Source organism: Callithrix jacchus, chromosome 9, assembly GCF_049354715.1.
Source record: "Callithrix jacchus isolate 240 chromosome 9, calJac240_pri, whole genome shotgun sequence".
Taxonomy (NCBI): Eukaryota; Metazoa; Chordata; class Mammalia; order Primates; family Cebidae; genus Callithrix; species Callithrix jacchus.
This window is the reverse complement of record NC_133510.1, coordinates 56,395,419-56,416,489: the sequence shown is the minus strand read 5'-3', so window position 1 is coordinate 56,416,489 and position 21,071 is coordinate 56,395,419. Positions and strand designations below refer to the sequence as shown.

The 21,071-nt window shown below is 40.0% G+C and overlaps 1 long non-coding RNA gene across 1 annotated transcript; it reads left to right on the top strand.

Annotated features, from left to right (window-relative positions):
- The first annotated feature begins 1,015 nt into the window (after positions 1–1,015).
- LOC144577718 (uncharacterized) lies at positions 1,016–20,965 on the top strand. The gene is made up of 3 exons (XR_013522244.1): positions 1,016–2,391; positions 20,064–20,120; positions 20,711–20,965. It is a non-coding gene; the product is annotated as an uncharacterized LOC144577718 (long non-coding RNA).
- Positions 20,966–21,071: the final 106 nt, after the last annotated feature.

Here is a 21,071-nt window from a genome sequence, read left to right as displayed (position 1 = left end):
CCACCTCTGTGGGTCTCTAGCTGGGCTTCTGGTGGTGGGCATGGGGCCTCTGTTGAGCAGTAGAGCCAGCAGTCAGGAAGAAGAGTCGAACAGGGGCAAACTAGATTCTACTGGGCACCTCTGCATCACCCGTCATGCTACGTGCTGCAAAGACCTTTGGAAAATAATAGCTGCTACTTTATTTCTGTCCCCCAAATCCAAAGTTCTTTTAATTGCTGGTTACCTGGAAGCATACAGGGCAGAAAATTTGGAAAATGTAGTTTGTAGCTTGATCAAATTGGCTTTAGAACAAGCCAGCACAAGGTCCATCCCTGGATGGTAATCGCAAGGCAAATCATGAGTGATCTAGCATCTGTCAACTTGGAACAATTGGTACAACTCACCCTTGGAGGGTGATCCAGGCTGCTACATCAGGTCAGTGCTTTCTCTGTAGCATCTGGCTCTTTGATTCTTTATATAGATCCTCTATTTAAACTGTCCCCACCACAGAGGAGTTCCTGACCCTGGCTGTCACCGTTTCTTCCCTGCCATTGGATTGTCAAGGATTCACATCTGGTTGCTTCCTGTTATTCCTACCAAATTGTTCAGTGGTGATACTTGCCCAAGCCCTAACACATTCCCATTGCTCATAATTATTCAGTGTTAACCTAGGCAGGCTTGGAAGGCCCAAGACTCTTGCCAGGATGGGTTCCTGGCTCAGCCCCATCCATTTTAGCAGCCACCCCTGGCTCTATTGCCTAAACTTCTGGGGAGGCCAGTCTCGGTCTTCCTTTGCAACTTCTCTGACATCAAAACCCCGATACTATTACTGATTTTTCTGTAATTAGCAGACTTCTTACTTGACTAAAGGTTTTTCTCTGTGCTTGAATATGAACTAAATAGATTTGGGAAATATTTGGAGGAAAGCTTATGGATTTAGTGCTGACATAGTTGATTTCATAAATGTATTGTGGTAGATAAATACAAGCAAATCAAAAACAAATGAACAAAATGCTTGCAACAACACTGGGTCTGGCCCTAGACACACCTGTAGGGTAAGTGCACCTGATAGCAATAATTTAAGCATACCTTTAGAATTACCCTGTATGGCAGATGCACCTGAATGTGTGTTCTAAGCTAGAGACTCTGAAAATGGCCAACCCAAAGATTCATTCTTTATCCCTGATAAACATCTGAGCCTCCATCCCATTCCATGGAACAAAGGCCACACAGGAGATTGAAGTCCTGAGTTTTCAGTTAAATGAAGGATGCGAGGTGGAGGTTGTTAGGGGGAGGTTTTCAGTGAAAATGCTATAAACCGCATGATGTTTACAGGCAGTTGCAGTTTTTCTGACAAGCCTGTTGCCACTGGACCCTCTACCCTGAATATAAGCCCCTGATAAAACCCCATGTCTCTTTTGCTAGCTCTGGGTCTCTTCTTTGGCCTCTTGAACCTAGTGGCTTCCTTATTGAGGTTAGCAGGGGTTCGACACAACATCACCCTTCAGGTTAGGATATGAATGAGAATTCAGAGGTGGGATTAGCTTTCTGACAGCAGAGGTCCAGCTGGGAAGGTAAGGAGTGACATTCTGCTAGTCCGCCAAGAAGTCTGTACCTTCCCCACACACAGTTTACTCAGCCTGGATAGTGATGGGATTTGAATCATAATCCTAGCTTTATGTGCATTGTGATTTTGGACACATCATTTAATCCTTCTGAGTCTCAGTTTCTTCACTTATTAAAAAAATGGGATGAAGAATTCCCACCTTACAGTGTTGTTATAAGTATGATATTAGAACTAAAGCTTCTGAAGTGCCGGACACAGTAGTTTGTGATGAATAAATGGAAACTCTTACTGCACTTTTAAATTCTAGACCCCAGACCTTAGCATGGTTACTACCAAAGTAGTACAGCTACCAAAGAGCTACATAAAGAGGAGTCTATCAACTATTAAGTCCTGGCAGGTCTCTTGATTATATGAGCTTGTTCTCACAGGAAGAAACTATCCTAGTGGAACAAACCTAAGAGAGATTTAAAGCCCCATTTTGACGTGAGCCCTTGTGACCTCACCTAAGCCAATAAACCAAAACCTAAGGATTGAAGGTGGTTGGATCTGGGGCCTGGGAGTCCTCTCATCAACAGATCTCAACCATAATCAGAGTGTTTCTCTCTACATTTAGAATGACTGAACAGATTAATGCCTAATGACTTAATGTCATTTCAGTACCAGCCCTAGATAGTTAGCTTTTGGACTTCTCACCAGGAATTTGCTTAAGCCAGTTTTCTGAATCTCTATTAATTGCAGCTGAACACAGATTCCACCTATAAGATGCATACATTGCAGGGGGGAGACTGGGAAGATGGCGCTGTAGGACCAACTCAGGATTGCAGCTCCCAGTGAATCCACAGAGGGTGAGTGGACACCGCATTTCCATATGGATCTTTATTGCCCACAGACCAGGAGATTCCCAGGTGTAAGAGCCCCGCAAGGCGCCAGCATGGCAGTTTGGGCTGGCGCGACTGTTTGGGCCGAAGCCACGGCGCAGCGACACTCCGTACAAAATACACTGGTTTGGTTGCCCTGTTAAACCGGCAATAGGAGATTTCGGAAGGCAGATTAGCACATTCATCTGATTGAAGGGGACTTAAACAGAAAGCCAGGCCAGGAGATTCCCAGACAGCAACGTGGTTTGAGCCGGCACAGTGGGTCGCTCCACGGGAAATCACACAGATCCTGGCGCCCTTGCAGCAGGTGACTGGAACACCTGGGAGAGAGTCAACCATTCAACTTAAAAAAAAGGGGGGGGATTCTGAGGCAGGGAGCCAGGTGATCAGGCTCTGCAGGTCCCACCCTCACAAAAACAAATAAAACAGCAATTGGAAACACTCGGGGTTGAGAGTTTCACAGCAAGAACAGCTGAACCCAAGACAGTGCAGCTCAGTGGGGGAGGGGCGTCTGCCACTACTGAGGCTCGCAACCCCTATGGAGGTACTCTGCCATTGCTGTTGCAGCCTGCCGTTGCTGAGGCAACCCACCATAACAGAGAGAGTCCACCACTACAGAGGCGGGCCACCATCACCACTGCAGTTCTAACCACACCCATATAAACAGGACTACAGGGAATTACACACGGCAGCAGGGCAGAGCTCAAGACAGCAGGGCAGAGCCCATGGCAACAGGGCGGAGCCCATGGCAGCTCATCATAGCCACTACAGGCAGGCAGTGACTAGACTGCCTCCTCACTGGGCAGGAAAGTGCAACAGATACTCATAAATAAAGTGCTAACTCCCCAGGACAGAACACCTGAGGGGAAAAAAAGGGTCTTTATGAGTTCTGCTGCAGCAGACTTAAACGTGTAGCAGTCCTGAATGAACAACGGAACTCACAGCTCAGCACTTGAGCTCCTATAAAGTACAGACTCTCTCCTCCAGCAGCTCCCTGACGCCCGTATATCCAAAGAGTCACCTCACAAAGGACTGATCAGACTGACATTTGGTGGGCATTATTCAGGGACAAAGATAGCAGCAGAAAATCTGGTAGCAACCCTCACAGTTCCACAGCTGCTACAGGAGTTCCCCAGGCAAGCAGGGCCTGGAGTGGACCTCAGCAGTCCTACAGCAGAGGGGCCAGACTGTTAGAAGGAAAACTAAGAAACAGAAATACTTCATCATCAACAATCTGGACATCCACACAGAGACCAAATTGGAAAATCAGCAACCACTCAGACAACAGGTGGATAAAATCCACAAAGATGGGAAGAAACCAGCGCAAAAAGGAGGAAAACACCTGAAACCAGAACACCTTGCCTCCTACAAAGGACCAAAACTCCTCACCAGCAAGGGAACAAAGCTGGGCGGAGAATGAGTGTGATGAAATGATGGAATCAGACTTCAGAAGGTGGGTAATGAGAAACTTCCGTGAGCTAAAAGAACATGTTCTAAATCAATGCAAAGAAACTAAGAACCTTGAAAAAAGATGTGAAAAAAGATTTGAGGAAACGATAAGAAGAATGGACAACTTAGAGAGGAATATGAGTGAATTGAAGGGGCTGAAAAACACCACACGAGAACTTCACGAAGCATGCACAAGTTTCAACAGCTAAATTGACCAAGTAGAAGAAAGGATATCAGAAGTTGAAAATCAACTCAATGAAATAAAATGAGAAGCCAAGATTAGAGAAAAAAGCACAAAAAGAATGAATAAAATCTCCAAGAAATGTGGGACTATGTGAAGAGACCTAATCTACGTTTGATAGGTGTACCTGAATGTGATGAAGAGAATGAATCCAAGCTGGAAAATACTCTTCAGGATATTATCCAGGAAAATTTACACAACCTAGCAAGACAGGCCAATATTCAAGTCCAGGAAATACAGAGAACACCAACCCCACAAGAAGAGCAACCCCAAGGCACATAATCGTCAGATTCACCAGGGTTGAAATGAAGGAGAAAATGCTAAGGGCAGCCAGAGATAAAGGTCGGGTCACGCATAAAGGGAAGCCCATCAGACACACAGCAGATCTCTCAGCAGAAACACTACAAGCCAGAAGAGAGTGGGGGCCAATATTCAACATCCTTAAAGAAAAGAACTTTCAACCCAGAATTTCATATCCAGCCAAACTGAGCTTCATAAGTGAAGGAAAAATATAATCCTTCACGAACAAGTAAGTACTCAGCGATTTTGTCACTACCAGGCCTGCTTTACAAGAGCTCCTGAAAGAGGCACTATACATAGAAAGGAACAACCAGTACCAGCCATTCCAAAAACATACCAAATGCTAAAGAGCATCAACAAAATGAAGACTCTGCATCAACCAACGGGCAAAACAGCCAGCTAGCATCAAAATGGCAGTATCAAATTCACACATAACAATATTAACCCTAAATGTAAATGGACTAAATGCACCAATCAAAAGACACAGACTGGAAAATTGGATAAAAGCCAAAACCCATCGTTGTGCTGTATCCAGGAAACCCATCTCACAGGCAAGGATACACAAAGGCTCAAAATAAAGGGATGGAGAAAGATTTACCAAGCAAATGGAGAGCAAAAAAAGCAGGGGTAATTCTTGTCTTTGATAAAATAGACTTTAAAGCAACAAAGATCAAAAGAGACAAAGAAGGACATTACATAATGGTAAAACGATTGATACAACAAGAAGAGCTAATGATCCTAAATATATATGGACCCAATACAGGAGCACCCAGATATATAAGGCAAGTTCTTAATGACTTACAAACAGACTTAGACTCCCACACAATAATAGTGGGAGACTTTAATACTCCACTGTTAATATTAGACAGATAAACCAGACAGAAAATTAACAACGATATCCAGAGCTTGAACTCAGACCTGGAACAAGCAAACCTGATTGACATGTACAGAACTCTCCACCCCAAATCCACAGAATATACATTCTTCTCAGCACCACATCACACCTACTCTAAAATTGACCACATAATTGGAAGTAAAGCACTCCTCAGCAAATGCAAAACAACTGAAATCATAACAAAGAGTCTCTCAGACCATAGTGCAATCAAGTTAGAACTCAGAATTCAGAAACTAAAACAGAACTGCACAGCTTCATGGAAACTGAACAACTAGCTCTTGAATGTTGATTGGATAAACAATGAAATGAAGGCAGAAATAAAGAAGTTCTTCAAAACCAACAAGAATGAAGACACAACATACCAGAATCTCTGGGACACATTTAAAGCAGTCTCCAGAGGAAAATATATAGAAATAAGTGCCCACATGAGAAGAGTGGAGAGATCCAAAATTGACACCCTATTGTCAAAATTGAAAGAGCTAGAGGAGCAAGATCAAAAAACTCAAAACCTAGCAGAAGACAAGAAATAACTAAGATCAGAGCAGAACTGAAGGAGATAGAGACACGAAAAACCCTTCAAAAAAATCAATAAATCCAAGAGCTGGTTTTTTGAAAAGATCAACAAAATACACAGACCAGTAGCCAGACTGATAAAAAAGAAAAGAGATAATAACCAAATAGATGCAATAAAAAACGATAAAGGGGAAATCATCACAGATTCCACAGAGCTTCAAACCATTATCAGAGAATATTACAAACAACTCTATGCACATAAACTAGTAAACCTGGAAGAAATGAATAAATTCCTGGACACTTGTGTCCTCCCAAGCCTAAACCAGGAGGAAGCCAAAACTATGAATAGACCAATAACAAGGTCTGAATTCAAGGCAGCAATTAAGAGCCTATCACACAAAAAAGCCCAGGTCCAGATGGGTTCACAGCTGAATTCTACCAGACACACAAAGAGGAACTGGTACCATTCCTTCTGAAACTATTCCAAATAATTCATAAGAGGGAATCCTTCCCAAATCATTTCATGAGACCAACATCACCCTGATACCAAAACCTGGCAGAGACTCAACAAGAAAAGATAACTTAAGGCCAATATCCATGATGAACATAGATGCAAAAATCTTCAATAAAATACTGGCAAGCCAATTGCAACAGCATATCAAAAAGCTTATCCATCATGATCAAGTAGGATTCATCCCAGGGATGCAAGGCTGGTTCAACATACACAAGTCTACAAATGCAAGTCACCACATAAACAGAACCAAAAACAAAAACCACATGGTTATCTCAATTGATGCAGAGAAGGAATTTGACAAAATTCAACAGCCCTTTATGCTAAAAACCCTCAATAAACTCGGTATTGATGGAACGTATCTCAAAATCATAAAAGCTATTTATGATAAACCAACAGCCAATATCATACCGAATGGGCAAAAACTGGAAGCATTCCCTTTGAAATCTGCACTAGACAAGGATGCCCTCTCTCACCACTCCTATTCAATATAGTACTGGAAGTTCTAGGCAGAGCAATCAGGCAAGAAAAAGAAATAAAGGGTATTCAAATAGGAAAGGAGGAAGCCAAATAGTCTCTATTTGCAGACGACATGATAGTATATCTAGAAGACCCCATCATCTCAGCCCAAAAACTCCTAAAACTGATAAGCAACTTCAGCAAAGTCTCAGGATATAAAATCAATGTGCAAAAATCACAAGCATTCCAATACACCAATAACAGACATAAAGAGAGCCAAATCAAGAAAGAACTGCCATTCACAATTGCTACAAAGAGAATAAAATACCTAGGAATACAACTTACAAGGAATGTAAGGGACCTCTTCAAGGAAAACTACAAACCATTGCTCAACGAAATAAGAGAGGACACAAACAGATGGAGAAACATTCCATGTTCATGGTTAGGAAGAATCAACATCATGAAAATGGCTATACTGCCCAAAGTAATTTACAGAATCAACGCTATCCCCATCAAACTACCATTGACTTTCTTCACAGAACTGGAAAAAACCACCATGAACTTCATATGGAACCAAAAGAGAGCCCGCATAGCCAAGTCAATTCTAAGCAAAAAGAACAAAGCGGGAGGCATCACACTACCAGACTTCAAACTATACTACAAGGCTACAATAATCAAAACAGCATGGTACTGGTACCAAAAAAGAGATATAGACCAATGGAACAGAACAGAGGCATCCGAGGCAAGACAACATATCTACAACCATACAATCTTTGATAAACCTGACAAAAACAAGCAATGGGGAAAGAATTCCCTGTTTAATAAATGGTGTTGGGAAAACTGACTAGCCATGTGCAGAAAGCAGAAACTGGACCCCTTCCTGACACCTTACACTAAAATTAACTCCAGATGGATTAAAGACTTAAACATAAGACCCGGCACCATAAAAACCCTAGAAGAAAATCTAGGCAAAACTATTCAGGACATAGGAGTAGGCAAGGACTTCATGACCAAAACACCAAAAGCATTGGCAACAAAAGCCAAAATAGACAAATGGGACCTAATCAAATTCCACAGTTTCTGCACGGCAAAAGAAAGTCACTAGAGTGATTCGGCAACCAAGATTTTGGGAAAAAATTTTCGCAGTCTACCCATCTGACAAAGGGTAATATCCAGAATTTACAAAGAACTCAAACAGATTTATAGGAAAAAAACAAACAAACCCATTCAAAAATGGGCAAAGGATATGAACAGATACTTTACAAAAGAAGACATACATGAGACCAACAAACATATGAAAAAATGCTCATCATCACTGGTCATTAGAGAGATGCAAATCAAAATCACATTGAGATAACATCTCACGCCAGTTAGAATGGTGATCATTAAAAAATCTGGAGACAACAGATGCTGGAGAGGATGTGGAAAAATAGGAACACTTTACACTGCTGGTGGGATTGTAAATTAGTTCAACCATTGTGGAAGACAGTGTGGCGATTCCTCAAGGACCTAGAAATAAAAATTCCATTTGACCCAGCAATCCCATTACTGGGTATATATCGTTTTACTATAAGGACACATGTACACGGATGTTCACTGCAGCACTGTTTACAATAGCAAAGACCTGGAACCAACCCAAATGCCCATCGATGATAGACTGGACTGGGAAAATGTGGCGCATATACACCATGGAATATTATGCAGCAATCAGAAATGATGAGTTCATGTCCTTTGTAGGGACATGGATGAATCTGGAGAACATCATTGTCAGCAAACTGACACAAGAACAGAAAATGAAATACCACATATTCTCACTCATAGGCAGGTGATGAACAATGAGAACACATGGACACAGGGAAGGGAGCACTACACACTGGGGTCTATTGGGGGGAACAGGGGAGGGACAGCGGTGGGGGAAGCTGGGAAGGGAGAACATGGGGAGAAATGCCAGATGTGGGTGAAGGGGAGAAAGGCAGCAAAACACACTGCCACGTGTGTACCTATGCAACTATCTTGCATGGTCTGCACTTGTACCCCAAAACCTAAAATGCAATAAAAGAAAATAATAAAATAAAAAGATGCATACATTGGGATCCTGTTCCTAATTTCCGTGGAAGCTTTCTGGAGCCAAATTCTCCCATATGTTAGAAATGTCTTTGCAATTGAGGCAATGTTTGGATCCTGGAGTCTCAGAAGGAACCAGGTGCTTGTAAGTTGTCTGTCCATACCTACGTGAAACTTTGAGATCTATGCTCTGTGTGCAGAGTCACCCAGTGCCAGCATGAGTTGACACTGCCTTCAGAATCAGAAAACCAGACAATGAGTGTATCTGAATCATAATCCTGGCTTTTATCTGCACTGTGATTTTGGACATATCATAAAACCAGTGTCACTGACAAAAGCAGACTTCTTACCATGGCCCGGTGACGCTCAGTCAGCTTTTTTGGGCATTGTGTAACCCAGAACCATGTGCCTACAGACATTTGACAATTTCTATAAAAGGGTGATGGCAGCACAGCTTTTATTAATGTCTTTTATTATCTCTTGGTCTCATTGTCATTGAATTTTAAACTGACTGGTAACCTTTGTGATTCATATTTAATGAATCATTATTACTATGAACTTGGTGCTTTCACATATTTCTTTTGTGTCTTTTGTAACAATCCTGGGAGGTAGCTCATAATTACGGCAATAGCTAACACATATATATATAACATTTACTACGTGCCAGGCATAGTTCTAAGCATTTGATTAATTCATATACTCCACATAACACCCCTATGAGGTAGTTCTTAGTAATATCATCATTGTCATCCACAATTTTAGGCAAGGAAACTGAAGTATGGAGGGAAGCAGCTTGTCTAAGATCACACAGCCAGTAAATGGTAGTACTTGAGTTCAGACCCAGGCAGTCTAGTCCCAGAGTTCTTAGTCTATTTATTATACATACTGCCTGCAGGTTTTAAATGAAAAGCCAAGACTCAGAGAGTGAGTGAGTGAGTGAGTTGTCCAAGTTTCCACTGCTGTTAATGAGAAGAACCATTATCTCAATGCAGGTTTATGGATTTTTAAGGCTCATATCCTTTCTCACTATTCCATGTTTTTTCCATTGGTTACAGGGTATGACCTTGGACGAGTCACTTGATTTGTTGAGCTTCATTTTTCACCTATAAAATGGAGGATAGTAATGCTTGCTTCATATAGTTGTTCTATGGACTAAATAGAATTCATTGGATAAAGCCATGTTTAACTCAGTCCCTGGCACATCATAAATGCTCAATAAATATATATTTCATTGCACTTCGAGTTCTGGGGTACATGTGCAGAACATGCAGGATTATTGCATAGTTACCTACATGGCAATGTGGTTTGCGGCCTCTATCCCCCCATCATCTATATCTGGCATTTCTCCCCATGTTATCCCTATTGACTTACTAACAGAATCCCTAGAAAGGCTCTTTATTCTCAGTACTTGATAAGACTAGACTCACTAAGAGCATGTTTCCCTTGGTAAGTAGAATGTATATGAAGCAAAGTTGATGGTTTTACATCATTTCTTCTCTCAACCTTGGTAATTGTGTTTATATTTGATCAGCTCTAGAACTAGGTGGTGACTGTGTCTATGGAAATACTTCTTGTCTGGGCAAAGAAGTTATTGTGTAGATCCTTAAAAACCCACTCTAGTTAAGTTTCTTTAAAAATTTTAGACATTCATGATCTGTGTCTAATTACTGTCTTAAAATAGCATGCTTTTATTTCCATATCAAAATTTAAGGTGAGTTAATGCTAGAACATTGTTTTCTCATTCTAAAACAAGGTCTGATGACCTGATTTGACCTATTGTTTGTTGATGCTTTTTATTTTGACAGAATCAATGAAAATTACAGAGTTAAGTTGTATAGTTTTTTCCTCTGAATAAAATTGATGTGCTTGCCAGACTTTTTAAAGATACGATGGCATATGGTTTAAATATTCCCTAGATAATGACACTCGGGAAAGTAAAAGGTCTAGATGGTGAAAGGTAAGAGCCAAGAGTATTATGTACTCAATGTAGACAGGATATTTTTGTAATGTAGGTAATTGGAAATGAATCAATAGAGCAAGAATGTTAGTGGTTTTTTGAGCAAGGTCCATTTCAATGTGTATCTGGGGTTACATGCAATATCTTTTGCATACCTAGGCCCTTTCTGTCCAATGCCACTACCATTTTCACATCCCAACTTCTACCTGTGCTATGACATTAATATGTCAACTTCATCATTTAGATAACATTAGGCTCCCACTCAAATATATTAATTGATTATCCATTGCCCTCAAGACGAAAATCAGGCTACTTAGTCTGACATCAAGGTGTACCATCTTTGTGAGCATTATGCATTATAATGGAAACTGATGGCTGGGCCTGGTGGCTCACGCCTGTAATCCCAGCACTTTGGGAGGCCAGGCGGGTGGATCACCTGAGGTCGGGTGTTTGAGACGAGCCTGACGAACATGGAGAAAGCCCATCTCTGCTAAAAATACAAAATTAGCTGGGCCTGGTGGCGCATGCCTGTAATCCCAGCTACTCAGGAGGCTGAGGCAAGAGAATTGCTTGAACCCGGGAGGCAGAAGTTGTGATGAGTCGAAATTGTGCCATTGAACTCCAGCCTGGGCAACAAGAGTGAAATTCCATCTCAAAAAAAAAAATGAGATTATGAAGATCTCCATGATGGAGATCATGGCTCTTTAAAACCATTTAGTTTTTGGAGGGGGAGACAGATAAGCAAAACATCATTCACAATGCAATGTGGTAAAGGTGTAATAGAAGTGAGCTGAGGATGCTGGGGAAGATCAGAGAAGGGTACCAACTTTTCCAGCTTACCTCCCACCACTTCTTTATTCAAGCCTCTGTGCTAGACTGGTTTATTTTTAATTCTCCTAAATATCATGCATATTCCCATCTCTGTAACTTAGATCATGCTTGTTTTTTTCATGCTTAATCTCCCCATTTTCTGTTTAATCATTCAACCGACATGGATTGAAAGTATGCTGCATGCTGGAAAATAAGCTATTCACTGATACTGAAGGCCAGAGGCACAGTCCTACCCTTAAGAAGCTGACAGTGTCGCCTTCTCAGTCTCTCCTGCTCCCTCCAATTTACCTACTCTGACTACTCAGCTTGTGATCTATTTCTTCTTATTCTTTTCTTTTTTTTTTTGAGATGGGGGTCTCATTCTGAAGCCTAGGCTGGAGTACAATGGCATAATCACGGCTTGCTGCAGCCTCGATCTCCCTGGGGCTCAGCTCAGGTAATCCTCTCACCTCAGCCTCCCAAGCAGCAGGGACTACAAGCATGTGCCAGCAAGCCTGGCTGAGTTTTTGGGGTTCTCTTTTGTATTTTTTGTAGAGGTGGGGTTTTGCGATGTTGCCCAGACTGGTTTTGAACTCTTGGGCTCAAGTGAGCCTCCCACCTTGGCCTCCTAAAGTGCTAAGATTACAGGCATGAGCCACTGTACTGAACCAATCTCTTTCTTCTTGAGCTCCAGCAAACTTATATCTGTCACATGTCAGAACTTACATAATTATCAGAGGATCAGTCAGCACTTGCTCATTGGTTAATTTATCACAGTGATGCAAATAGCATGGAAAAATAATCATTTTAGATTATTTTAACACTTCTGCTGTTATTCCTTTAATTGAATAATGGTTGGTAATGCCTGAGACTGTCTTCTCATTTGTTAAACGAGTGGAATAAATGAGAAACTTAAGTTCTCTTCCAAGTATGCAATTATGTTTTTTTTTTTAATCCAAAACTTTGGTATGAATTTAATAAACTAGGTTGGATGTCTTTACATTTTATCTCTAATGTTCATGGATACCTAGAGGAAGAAAAGGAGTCAAAGTTGGAAAAACAACAGGGAAGCTGATGAAGGAGAAAAGAAAAGGAGAAGCAGCAGGAGGAGGCAACCAGGAAGAGGGCTAGGGTTGTTCTGAAATAAGGGGAAAGATCTTTCTGTGCAGAAAATATTCCGCTTTCAGGGTTCCTTTCTTCTCAATCCTCAGTCAAACCTTGTGAACAATTTCTATTTGTTACTAACCGTGTGTGTAAAATTCTATATTGAAAAGCAATAGCTGGACTGTGGAGTGAAAATTGTATGACTGACCTAATCCTCTCAATATATTTCCTACATAGTTGAGTAAAAGAAGTTTTTTAAAAAGGCCCCGAACTTTATCTTTATAAATATATTTTAATAAAGTTAAATGTTAAAACCTCCAAAACCAAACAGTATGTTCCAAACCCTGTGTTCTCACGTATTTCTGTTATCATTGCCAAAGGGTCAAGACTGAACTCCATTTTTTTCTTAGATCTATTGCTTTAGACTGGGTGTATCGGCTATTCACTTTATTGTTAACAACTACTTTATTGAACACCTACTATATGCTGGGCAAAATGTTTATAATCGATAAATGGAAGGTAGTTTCCACTGTCAAAGAGTTTACAATTATTGGGGGTACCTGTTGCTGGTCATATTATTTATGAGCCATATGTTTCTACATTTATTTATTTATTATAATTTATTTATTTTACTTTAGATGCATACTATATCTGGCATTTCTCCCCATGTTATCCCTCCCCGCCCTCCCCTCCCTCCCACCCCTCATTGTCTCTCCCCTACCCCCCCAACTGTCCCCTGTTCTACATTTATTTTTAAATGTATTCATGCTTGTATATTGACATAGATACATGTATCCACCTAGACACATACTTAGACATTTATAACGTTCTAGTATGCATAATGTACATATACAAGCATGGGAAAAATTTACTTCTATGTGTCTATACTAAAAGAAAACTTTAAACTTGTAAGAGATTATAACTCTGAGAAAAGTTCCAAGAGTTATACATGATATTGTCTGTGATTCTACATTATTTTGGGGCATGAAGCCAGTTGAAAGGCTAAGGAAAGCTTTGGAAGCTCTTCTAAGAAAATACCCAATGGTGTGAAATTTTAGAATCCTCAGGCACAAGAAAAAGCAGACTTTCCTATAGAAAATTTTGAAATTTCAGGATATTGTTCCATCCAGCAACTTGATGTCAGCTTTTAAAAATCAAAATGCTTCTGCGTGAGGTGGCTCATGCCTGTAATCCCAGCACTTTGGGAGGCCGACATGGGTGGATCGTGAGGTCAGGAGTTTGAGACCAGCCTGACCAACATGGTGAAATCCTGTTTCTACTAAAAACACAAAAATTAGCTGGGAGTGGTGATGCATGCCTGTAATCCGAGCTACTCAGGAGGCTGAGGCAGGAGAATCACTTGAACCCAGGAGGAGGAGACTGCAGGGAGCTGAAATCACACCACTGTACTCCAGCCTGGGCAGCAGAGCAAGACTGCCTCTCAAAACAAAACAAAACAAACAAACAAAAAAAAATCAAAATGCCTACAAATGCCAGTGAAAATACAAATGGAAAACCTTTATTCTGTATAATTCCAAACTCTCTGTAGTGAATTCACGTGAATGTAAACAGCCAGTGACTTAATTATTCACAGGCATATTAAATATCATATCATCATCTTTTAAAATCATTAGTACATGTTAATCCTATTTTTCCATACAGCAAGCCAGGCAAGCATCATGGGTAGACTCTTACAGTTATTGTTGAAAAGGTTTTTCTTTAGGGGACAGATAACATCCCTTGATGGCGTTTTGGGAAGCTGATCTGCTGGCTCTGTTGCTGCCTTCTTTCCCCTAAATTTTTCTCTCTGAGGTCTAAGTCCTGGAAGTCCGATTGTTAGTCCTTTTGGTTTTCTAGCAGCAACTGCTTCCTTGAACTGCCATTTCAGTAGCAGCAGTGTAATTTTGTTCTCTGATGTTATGCAAAACATATCCGCCTTTTACACTGCCTGATCCAAATCTCATTTGCCATGCATTTTCTACCCTTTGATCCCTCTCTGCATTGCTGTTTATCAATATCAAAAAGACATTGCTGAAAAATGGGCAAATTCAAAGGTGCCCAACATTGCTTTTGGCCTGGAACCTATAAAACCAAGTCCTTCACAGGTCTGGTGTGTTTCCTTAACTGGACAGCATGCATCACAAGAGCGCCACTCTCCCCTTTGTTTACTGAATCATGTAAAGGATTGAATGAAGCGTGTCTTGAAAATAATGAATAACTTTCCCCTCTATCCATAGCACACAGCAACTTAGTCATCCACAAGAGATCCTTTTCAAAATACCACTGCATCACTTTCGTTCTTAACAATGATGCCTATTTCAATTTTACATTATACTCTGTGACTATTCAATAGCTTTCTTCCCCATTGTATTATAAGCACCTGGAATCAGGAAATACATCTAGCTGGCTCGCCTTTGTATTCCTAGTACCTAACAGTGCCTGGCATACAGTCAGTGATAATTAGTATGTTTTGGATGAATTTAACCTCACCCAAATGTTTTGGGAGTGTCTCCTCTAGAATTGTCTTTGGAGCCAGTTTCCCAGCAACGAAGAGAAAACGGATTTCTCAATTTGCTTTGAAGATCATGAAAGCAGTGTCTCTTGGTCTGCCTGCTGTGTTACTTTCTCTCTCTCTTCTCTCTTTGCTCCATATTGCTCCTCTCAGTCGTCCTGCTTTTCCTCTCCTCTCAGGATAGTTGAAGCTACCACCAGAAGTAACCTGGCACACTTGTGCTGATTCTGACCTGGACCCCAGAAGGGGACCTCTGGGCAGGTGGATGGCTGAGGATAAATGAGCTTTGGTGAAACACTCACCACACTGGCTATATTTATCTGGGGCTGCCTACCTGCTGTCGGTGCTGGAAAAACTTTAAGTGAATACAATTAGCTGAGAACTGTAAATACGCATTGCTGAAGGTTTAAGTAAGTTAATAATAACCGAGATGGTTTAAAGTGAGTCGATGATGTTAATGGTAATTATGGTGGAGAAGAGAGCTAAATTTACAAAGAACTGTAACTGTCTCTTTTATGTATTTATGTTTTAGTTTCTTTTTTTTACACCAGAGTTATTATTTACTTTCATGATTGAAAAAATATATACAATAAATATTTTAAGTATCATAAGGGAAATGGTTTCCCTGTCATTTTCAAGAATGACCAATTAAAAAATATAGAATATAGTACAGAATGGAATGAATTTATTACACAGATACAGATACTTAAAATGACTGAGCTGATAATATAATCACCTAGAATTACTTTCTTTTGAAAGTAATACATAAAATTATAAAGTTCAGAGAGGACTCATAGCCAGGAATGTTACTGCTTAACATCTGTATAACTGTGCACATTACTGAAATGTATATGCTTCAGTTTCATCATCTGTAAAATGAAGATAGTTATAGTTCTTTCCTCATAGAATGCAAAGGACATAAATGAGGCCTAGCACACCGTGATACTACGTCATTCTTATTGTTGTTTTATATAACAACTATCTACATACACATTGTGAGAGATTTTAAAATGTTAATGCATTATTATCTATCAGAGCTTAACAATTTATAGTTCAGAAAACAGTGACATTTTGCCCTATATTTAAAAAGTGTCTCCTTCACCTCAATAACATCCACCCTTTATTAAGCAGTACTTAAATATATTTGTTTAATTGTGACATCTGCAAACACTGGGCAAATGGGTGATATAGGGGTTGGCCATATGCTCAGAGGAAAACATGATGATCTGGCCTGAAGACAGTGACAGTGATGATGACAGTGATGACACTGGTGGTTGTGCGCCAGCTCTACTACTTGTGTACTAGCTGTGTGACCTTGGGCAGATATTCAACCTTTCTGAACCCTCTTTCTCATCTCTGAGGTCAAGATATTCTGTACTTCACCTAATAACTGTGAAATGATGTATGTGAAAGTGCTTTACGAACTGTTTTGGATTAGATGTAGTGCTCTAGTTCCATCTCAGGAGCCACATGCCACCCACTCACATTTCCCTATGCCCTTCATCCATGTTTCCTTCCCTTTTCCTCCCCTAGCCTTTTCCTCTTTGTTTAAATTCTCTTTGAAGTTGTTTATTTATTTCAGCCCTGAGGATAAACACATGTAAACATCCATTAATGTAGTTTGTCCCCAGATTTCTTCCCCACTGGGCCTGTCACTAGTTTAAGGCACTGAAAGCCAGGGAGGAGAGAAATGGTTTAAAAATTCATTGAAATGCAGCTTAAGGCAAGAAAACCTACCTGACTATAACTGCGAATAATCATGGCAAAGACAGTAACTTCATTATCTGCTTGAAGGAATACTGTTCTCTTTAACTGAAAGCAATATGCAAAAGCAGATCTAGAGTGACATACTCCTGTGATATACTCCTGCGATGCTGGCTTTAGTTTCAGTAGTCAGTAAAACATTTATCCAGCAGTGACACTGGTCCAGGCAGGAAGATGCAAAAGATAAAACTGAGTCATTTGTGCTTTTCGGGATCCTATGTTCAAGTATAAAACTTAGAGAAACAAATTTGTGTTTAGTAGAAAGAGATGTTATTTGCATATCAACACACACATACACCCCAGTAATTATATAAATCTATTGTGTTTTAAAAACAGACCGAAGGAGTCCTTTAGATAGTCCTCTGAGTGCTGTAAACATTGTTTGACTTCTTAAAGTGATGGTTTCTTTAGCATGCAGATACATATTAAAAGTAATAACTGAAGTTAAATGCAGAAGAATATTTAAAAATAGGAAATATAAACTTTGGAACTTATATAGTCTTTTAAATTGGCACAACTGAATCATTAGGATTGCTCAGACTGTATTCCCCAAATAACCTCCTTCACTTGCTCTTAAAAAAAAGTCCTATAAAATAATGGTCTTTGCTTTTTTTAAGCCTCTAGCTGCACTTACTGTTCAAACATAAAGGCCCTGCATTTTTAGGGTAAGTCATCACGAATGAGACACTTATAGCTTAAGGTCTCTCTCTCTCTCTCTCTCTCTCACACACACACACACACACACACACACACACACACACACTTTCAGAATTCTAAAATCCACAAAACACCTAGAAGCAGTGTCCCATCAGACGCTTCCAAGTTAAAGCGCTGTGAGGTTCATTCCACTGCAAAGCATGAGCCATATTACATGGATCACTGGTTTTGCTTTTTAGTTTTATCACATGGCCCATATTTTTCTCTGAATCTTATGCATCAGCCTTAGTGACTGAAATGACCTAGGGCCCAAGAAAGCCCAAGATACCGCTTGTGACTTGTCCCGTGGTTTAATGAGTTCTCTTTAACAGACTGTCTTCCTCTTTTCAGTGAATATTTGGAAAGGTTTCATTTAGTAAGTTGAAAATCCTTGTCGGAGTCAGTACAGATGAAAATCCAGGCTAAGAGGGGAGAAAGAAATACTTTCTGGTCAGGAAAACTGGCTACATTAGAGCCTGTGTTTGTGAAATGAAGAAATCATAGAAAATTTCCCTGAAATGATAATTAGAAAATGGTTTAAGTCCTACAAGTATTGGTTTAATTCACTGCTCAGTGAGAACCACAGACAGCTGATTAAAGATTGAGCCCAGTGGTTGGATTTTCTTTCCTGCTCATCTGGGCTATTACTATGAAAAATAAGAAGAACCGTTAATGTAAAGTTTAGCTACTAAGAAATCCTCAGGAGGAGAGAGAGAGAGAGAGAGAGAGAGAGAGAGAGAGAGAGAGAGAGAGAGAGAGAGAGAGAGAGAGACAGAAAGAGAGAGAGAGAACAGAGTGAATGAGGATGTTCCATAAGTGCTCCATGGATCAAAATATGACAGAAACAAGCAATGGGGAAAGGATTCTCTATTGAATAACTGGTGTTGGGAAAACTGGCTAGCCATATGCAGAAAGCTGAAACTGGATTTCTTCCTTACACCTTATACAAAAATTAATCCAGATGGATTAAAGATTTAAACATAAGGTCTAACACCATAAAAACCCTAGAAGAAAACCTAGGCAATACCATTCAGGACATAGGCATGGACAAGGACTTCATGATTAAAACACCAAAAGCAATGGCAACAAGAGGCACAATAGACAAATGGGATCTAATTAAACTAAAGAGTTTCTGCACAGCAAAAGAAACTATCATTAGAGTGAATTGGCAACCCACAGAATGGAAAAAAATTTTTGCAATCTACCCATCTGACAAAGGGCTAATATTCGGAATCTACAGAGAACTGAAATAAATTTACAAGAAGAAAACCAACAACCCCATGAAAAAGTGGGTGAAGGATATGAACAGACACTTTTGAAAAGAAGACATTTATGTGGCCAACAAACATACGAAAAAAAGCTCATCATCACTGGTCATTAGAGAAACGCAAATCAAAAGCACACTGAGATGCCATCTCATGCCAGTTAGAATGGTGATCATTAAAAAATCTGGAGACAACAGATGTTGGAGAGGATGTGGAGAAATAGGAACACTTTTATACTGTTGGTGGGAGTGTAAATTAGTTCAACCATTGTGGAAGACTGTGGCGATTCCTCAAGGATCTAGAACTAGAAATACCATTTGACCCAGCAATCCCATTACTGGGTATATACCCAAAGGATTATAAATCATTCTGTTATAAGGACACATGCATACATATATTTATTGCAACACTGTTCGCAATAGCAAAGACTTAGAAATAACCCAAATGCCCATCAATGATAGACTAGATAAAGAAAATGTGGCAGATATGCACCATGGAAAACTATGCAGCCATAGAAAAGGATGAGTTCACGTCCTTTGCAGGGACATAGATAAAGCTGGAAACCATCATTTTCAGCAAACTGACACAAGAACAGAAAACCAAACACCGAATGTTTGGGTGTTGAACAATGACAACACACGGACACAGGGAGGGGAACATCATACACCAGGGCCTGTTGGGGGTGAGGGGATAGGGGAAGGATTGCAGCAGGGTGAGGGGCTAGCGGAGGGATTGCATTAGGAGAAAACCTAATGTAGATGACGGAGGTGGTGTTTGCAGCAAACCACCATGGCATGTGTATACCTGTGTAACAAACCTACATGTTGTGCACATGTATTCCAGAACTGAAAGTGTGTGTATATGTGTGTGTGTGTGTGTATATATATATATATTGCTATATATATATATGCAGAGTAAAAACAGTTGCTTCCTAAAATTTTAGCATCACTGAACTTCTAGTGCCATGTTCTCATTTCTGGGTGAGTGAATCGGCAAAGTATGACATGTTGCTATCATTGCTAGCATTGCATTTTTCTGGGTCTAGGAATCTAGTCTGGCTCCTCATGTTTTCTGCTTCTTGCCTCTTATTTTGTTTTAGTGTGTATCTGCTTTATTGCTTGTGAACATTTTCATGAGAGGAGAAAAGGAGATGGAGGTAAAAGTCACATTTTGTTCATTTTTCTTCCTTTTTAGTAGCACTTACAAATGTTTGAAGGGAAGGCAGTGATAACAACTAAAATTAGTTTTTTTTTCAATTATATCTGAATATTGGGCAAACTATTTCCCAATTAGCATGAATAATTGCAAACTAGTGTATAACAATAATACATTTAGGTTTAATATTTGAATACATTTGTCTGAAATCTTATTGCTGCCAACTTTCTTATAACGAAGCTCTTGACATTTGTTATGGAGCCAAGAGGTACTTGGTGGTGGGATGGCAAACTGTGACTGCATACCAGGCAATGCTTGCTCAACACGTTGGGCCAGTATTCCTTGCCATTCACTGAGAAGGGCTTCTTTATAAGAGATTGGCATGTCCCAGCCATGGTTTTGTGACATCTGAGGGTACTTATTATTTCAAGGGATTATGCAATCCTGAAAAGTTTTAAAAAAATTTAATTTAACCTTATTTTTGTAGACATGACCTCTGTCTTAGAATACTCCCCCACTTCCTATTTGACAATGAGAGAAACGAAAGAAGGCTGTCATGATGTGAACTCAATTTTATTCTTTCTTTCCTAGAAACCATTTACTGAAGACTCCCATGTGCCCTGCACTGTATGTACATGAGAGATACAGTAACAACCCCGGATACAACCCTAGGAGGAAGTTGCGAAACACAAACTGACAGATTGTTTTTCTGCGTAATAAAGCAAAGTAAAGGGAAATACTGTTGTAGTTCTTATATCTGGGCCCATACTCTCAAATTTTTACTTCTATGAATATTTCAAGATGACCCTTGAACAGTGCCAGTGGATAGTAAGCTAGCCAATATGAGTCCATGGGTTCCAATCAAATATAAATAAAAGTAGATATATGTCATACTTCACATAAAAAGATGAGGCAGTTAATTTATAAATGGCTTGGAGTTTTGGAAAATATA